Source organism: Crocuta crocuta, unplaced genomic scaffold (genome assembly GCF_008692635.1).
Source record: "Crocuta crocuta isolate KB4526 unplaced genomic scaffold, BGI_CrCroc_1.0 scaffold531, whole genome shotgun sequence".
Taxonomy (NCBI): domain Eukaryota; kingdom Metazoa; phylum Chordata; class Mammalia; order Carnivora; family Hyaenidae; genus Crocuta; species Crocuta crocuta.
Window position 1 is genome coordinate 344,373 of NW_027531997.1, and position 6,586 is coordinate 350,958.

Below are 6,586 nucleotides of genomic sequence, written 5' to 3' on the forward strand. Positions count from 1 at the left end.
CAATAGATTAAATGGAAAATGAATTTGTATTCTCCATGTGAGCAAGAAAGACACAGGTGTTGTTTCTGGGACATTTCATACCTCGGAAGAGCCAGAATTCCATCGACCTAGTTTCAAATCCCACATCTATCACAAACGAACACTGTGAACTTTTGGTGAAATTTTGTCCAGGGTTTGGTTTTACCCTCTGTAAAATATGGATCAGTATTTGTCGTGAGCAGTGAGTGAGTTAAAGTACAAGACGAAATCAGGGCAGTGCCCGTCATTTACTAGGTGCTCAGGAAGGTATGGCTATTGTTTATACAGTGTTTTTATATGCTGCTAACTTAGTAGGTTTCCTTTAATATTATTATTGTCTTGTAGTCATTGTTACTGGATGTAAAGCTTGGATTCAATTGTTGGCAAGGCTCGAGGACTCTTTCTTGAAGGGTTAAGAATTAGCCAAAATAAGGGCAAGCATTTCAGATTTCCTATGAAATAATGGGACATCAGCTCTGGAATGACCTGTAATGTACACCAGTCCAGTCTTCTTATTGTACAGAGATGAGAGAGAGGTCAAGAGAGGAAAATGGACCTGTCCATGTGTGCCCAGAGGACTTGGGTTAACTTCTTTCTGGAAGCACTCCCTTCTCTGGATTTCCATGACACCACACTCTAGCTCCTTCTCTGTTTCTTTTGTGGGTTTGTTTCCCTCTGCGTATCTCTAAAATGCCCGTGTTCGCCAGATTGTGACTCAGCCTGTTTTCTCTTCTCAATCTACACACTGATCTTTGGTCATCCGAACCACCCCTCAATGGCTTAAATTATTATCCTTCTGCAGATGGCTTCCAAATCTGCATTTTCAGTTGTGAACGTTTCCTTATGTCCAAATATCTACTCAACATCTCCATGTCAGTGTCCCGCAGACACCCGAGGGTCAGTGGATCCAATACTGAGCTCATCATGCCACCAAGAAGCTTCTCTTTGTCCTCTGTACCTTGTCTTAGTACATCTCTTCACATACCGAACCCAGGTGACCAAACTGCAAACCTGGGAATCATTCTTGAGCCCTTCTTCCCTCTTACTGCTTCCACCCTCCCCAAACGTCCAACTGCTCAGCAAGATCTGTGAGAACAGGGTCAGGCCATTATCATCTCTTGCCTGTACCACTCCAATCACCTACTAATTGGCCTTCTACCATACAATATTAGACTCTACCCCTCCATCCCTCTTCTATACTCTAGCTGCAGAAATATCTTCAAATACATAAAAATAATTGTCACTTATCTGCTTAAAAATAGGCAACCAATGGAATGGGAAAAGATAGTTGCAAGTAGCATATCTGATAAAGGGCTAGTATCCAAAATCTATAAGGAACTCACCAAACTCCACACCCCAAAAACAAATAATCCAGTGAAGAGATAGGCTGAAGACGTAACAGACACTTCTCCAAAGAGGACATCCAGATGGCCAACAGACACATGAAACAATGCTCAGTGTCCCTCATCAACAGGGCACAAATCAAAACCACGCTGAGATACCACCTCACGCCGGTCAGAGTGGCTAAAAGGAACAAATCAGAGGACTCTAGATGCTGGCGAGGATGTGGAGAAATGGGCACCCTCCTACACTGTTGGTGGGAATGTAAACTGGGGCAGCCCCTCTGGAAAACAGTGTGGAGGTTCCTCAAAAAATTAACAATAGAACTCCCCTATGACCCAGCAATAGCACTGCTAGGAATTTACCCAAGGGATGCAGGAGTGCTGATGCATAGGGGCACATGGACCCCAAAGTTCATAGCAGCACTCTCAACAATAGCCAAAACATGGAAAGAGCCTAAGTGTCCATCAACTGATGGATGGATCAAGAAGATGTGGTTTATCTATACAACGGAATACGACATGGCAATGAGAAAGGATGAAATCTGGCCATTTGTAGCAACAGGGATGGAACTCAAGGGTGTTATGCTAAGTGAAATAAGTCAGGCAGAGAAAGACAGATACCATATGTTTTCACTTATAAGCGGATCAGGAGAAACTTAACAGAGGACTATGGGGGAGGAGAAGGGGAAAAAATAGTGGGGGAGAATGAGCAAGGCAAACCATGAGACACTCTTGAATATTAAGAATAAACTGAAGACTGATGGGGGTGAGGGAGAGGGGAAGGGGGTTGATGGGCATGGAGGAGGGCACTTGTTGGGATGAGCACTGGGTGTTATATGGAAACCAACTTGACAATAAAGTATGAAAGAAAAAAATCGTTCAGTAACACCCTGCTTCTCTCCGGATAAACCCTCAACCCCTTACATGGCCTTACGAAGGTATGTGCCATTGACTTGTACCCTTGCCAGCTTTTTATTCCCTGCCCCACCCCCATTCCATCCATTCTATGTTTTAGCCAAACCCTATTACTTCTTATTACCCGAACACAAGATATAGTGTGTGGCACATATCAGTGCTCCTTGACTAAATTAAGGAACAAAATATAATGTATAGGTAGCCTGATACTTAGTTCAAAGTATCATTTGCTATATTATCCTGCTAGCTATGCAGGACAGACATAAGATTTTATGTATTTTTTTCTTCCCTACCCTGTCCTGTGTCCACTAGGCTGCTTCTTAATTAGCATGCTTCCACACTGAACAGTTCTCTACCTTTGGGTCTTCAGTTTAAGGCTCATTAGTCTGCGATTATCTGCGCTATTCAGACAGTAGTGAACGATTAGCCTGGAAACAAGCAAATGAGACATGCTTATCTCTTTGATCAAATCATATTATTGTATATTATCTTCCATGTCTTGTGATTCAGCATTACATGAAAGCTGTGTTTTTGGAACAGAAATAAGATCATTCTAATTTGATCACGCCCCAGCCCAGTTGTTAATCTTGGAAGAACATGGGTGACAGCTGTCTCTTGAACCTGAATCCAGGGTGTGCTGGCTGCACCTTGTAACCAACTTCTAACACTTTTTCTTTTGAGAATTACCACAAAGAGGATCTGTGAGCCTTAACAACTTCTTTCCTTCTATTGTAGGAGTTTAATGATCTTGCAAATTATTGACTGATTGCCTATTATTAAACTTTTTTTTTTTTACAGATTGAAAGAGTAAAATGGAAATGACTTTTAAAGGCATTTCTTTTTTTCTTGCCTTCACAGCCCATGACCATGACCAGCAGTCTTGAATGTGCGGGATAATGAAGGCTGCCCACTGCACTGTGCTTGCCTCTGCCTCTCTCCGTTTCTCTCCTCTCTCCTCTTCCCTCCCAATCTTTTCCTCCCTCCATTTTTATAGAGCACATTCACCTCCCCAACACCACTTTCTGCCATCTTGCCTTTTCTCCTTGCTGCTGCCTCTAAATACGGTGAATAGAGTGTGTGTGTGTGTGTGTGTGTGTCTGTCTGTCTGCTGGGGGGAGAGGAAAAGCAGTGGAAAAGAAACAAGGTCTTCAACCTATAGGAATTAACAACCTAAAATAGAATATATATATATCCCTTATTTATATTTATATTTTTTTCTCCTCCTTACATAAAAAAAAAAAACAACACATAAATACAGCATTATCACAAGGGCGCCTGGCTGGCTTGGTCATTTGAGCGACTGACTCTTGATTTCAGCTCAGGTCATGATCTCACAGTTTGAGGGATTGAGCCCTGAGTGGGGCTCCGCGCTGACAGCCTGGTATATGCTTTCTCTCTCTCTCTCTCTCTCTCTCTCTCTCTCTGCCCCTCCCCTACGTGTGTGCCCTGCGTGCCCTCTCTCAAAACAAACAAACAAACAAACAAACAAAACCCCTGGATTATCACAGCCATAAGGAGGCTTAGGGAACATTTGGACTCTCGCATGGGGTAACTGAAGCTCAGAAATGTGAAGGGACTTGCATAAGCCAGAGCTCAAATATGCCACAATTTTATACATGAGGACAGAGCAAATACATTATGTTAATGTGCTGAATGCATCTGTTAGGTCAACGGACTTTTCTGCAAATGAGGGGGAGATGGATGCATGATTGGCGACCGGGTCATTAGGAGAACTCCATTTCAAAGTTAGGGCTGAGGGTGGGGAGTGGAGTCCCTCCACTGCTTATGCCCATAGTTGCCTTGCACTGGCTTTGACCCCATCGTGGACTCTTCCACAAATGCCAACCATCACATTCAGAACTTCCCAGGGAGCACCTTGAGCTTTAGAAGAGATGCTACAAGTGTCCAAACGATGAAGGAATAAATATCTAAGTAGGGGGACTCTACTTCCTGATTTGCCAGGGACAGCCCTAATTCATGCCTGTCGTCTGAGCGCCCTACCGCTTAGGGTACTCTTGCACTATCAACAATATCCCAGTTTGGACAGAAATTATGTGATCACCCTACTTATAAGCCACGAGGCGATGAGAAACAGAATTCTCAACTTAGTTTCTGCTCTTCTAATCCTCTGGAACAGGTTTCACTTCTAATTAGTGTGCAAAGTGCCAAGCAACGATTTATTATTAGTTCTGGTAATCATCATGCACTTTATGCATATATAATCCCTTCACAGGAATCTTTCAGAGTGCTTTATGAAGCCTCACATTTTTGTAACATTTGTGATATTACTCCCAAATTACCGATGACATCTGTAGCCACGAGGTTAAATGATCTGTGCAAGGTCACACATCGATTTAGACGGAGGCAAACCTGGAAACATTACGGGCATTATAATTATTTAATATTGTAAGAGCCCTTCTCTTTGCAGAGTTAATTTCTTACAACTCTATGAGCTAGGCCCGCTTTATTTTAAATTGACTCTATTTTCAAACAGAGCCAGACACCAGAAGAGTAACAAGTATTGGCAAATATACTCTGTAACAAAGTCGCTTTGGGGAAGGGATTCTTTGAAGTCCCTACCCAAGGTCACTCTTCAGAGGGCCTCACTAGACAATACGCCACCTCCTACTCATGAGTGACTTCACCCCTACTTTACCTAGATAAACTAGACTATCGAGTGAAAGCAGATTAAACTTCTTTCTTGTGTGGATACTCTTTTCTGTTCCCTTGTCCATTCTTGCCTACCGGACGACAACTCATCCTTAAAGACTCAGCGACAAAACCCATCCACTCGATTACCCCAGGCTGAGTTTGGTGCCCCTACTTCATGCTTTCATTAGCCTGCTTTATCATGCCTATACCATTATCCTAATCTCTACAAGCCCCTTGAGGAGAAGAGAGTATCTTCAAGCCTTACTCATGTCTGTGTCTTCGAAGCTTTGTATAGTTTCCAGCACACAGCAGATATCCCATAAATAGCTCTTGAATGAAATAAAAAGATTATTTTGTATTGCAAACAAAACATATTACTTCATGGAATTCAGCCACTTGAGTTGTATTTTAAAAAATTTTTTTAGTGTTTATTTTTGAGAGAGAAAGAAAGAGACATAGACAGACTGACCATGAGTAACGGAGGGGCAGAGAGAGAGGGAGACACAGAACCTGAAGCAGGCTCCAGGCTCCATGCTGTCAGCACAGAGCCCGATGCGGGGCTCGAACTCGCAAGCCTCCAGATCATGAACCAAATGCCGACGCTTAATTGACTGAACCACTCAGGCACCCCATATTTTTTTGAATTTTTAACTCATACTATCATAATATACTTATTTGTGAAGGCTTAGAATATGCCCATTGACCTAGCAGTTGTACATTCTGTATGTTTATATGAATGTGGAACCATTTGTTTAGAAAAGAAATTTAGTAAGTTTACCTAACCTCAAAGTTTGTCATATTCTTGAGCCAACTTTAAATTCAAGCTACTTGTGTCAAAAAACTTAGTAATTACTTTCCAAGCGATCCTACAATATCTCTTTTAAATAAAGGTAATGAAATGAGAAATTTTGCTTCACTTTGAAATACCGTAATTATGTTCTCAATCGAAAAGTTATTTAAAAACGATTTCAGCTTTGGTCTATATAGATTTTTCCCAGGTTAACTAATTAAAACAAAGCTACTTGTGATATGAGGAAGGTGGGCAGGCATATTTAATGAGTAAAATACTGGAAGTTAAACATTTCAGGTTTTGTCATAAAGTGATTGGACTGAAGTTCTTTTTACTAGCACCTTGTTAGATATGAAATAATGAACACCTCATTGGGTTTAGGTAATTTTTAAACGTTTATATATACTTAGTCCACTTTATGTCATTTTCAGAATTAGGTTTAAATGCAATTCTCTGAAAGAAGGTCAAAATCAACGTTGTGAGGGTACTGATTAGCTACAGGGCCAGTAGCCTGAAAGACACACATTTTGAATCCTTGGTTAAGATTTTATGCTCCCGTAGGATATTGGCTGCTCTTTGGTGGCTGATCATCATGGTTGATATAACGATTCGTACAATGCAGCAGGTTTGGTATTCAGCCACCCTGTAACAAGAAGTGGAGTCTCATAGCATTGCTAGTACCCATTATAGTATGGATATATGCTCCATAATGCAACAGAATACCTCAGACTAGTCACTGCTTTATGCATAGATTTCAGGTATTAAAGTCAATTTGGAAAACAAGTTAATTGACTGGCTAAGTAGTATTAGAAACTAAGTAGTGACTGGAAATTGGGGGGCGGGATCAGAACCCGGGAATCAGAACCCG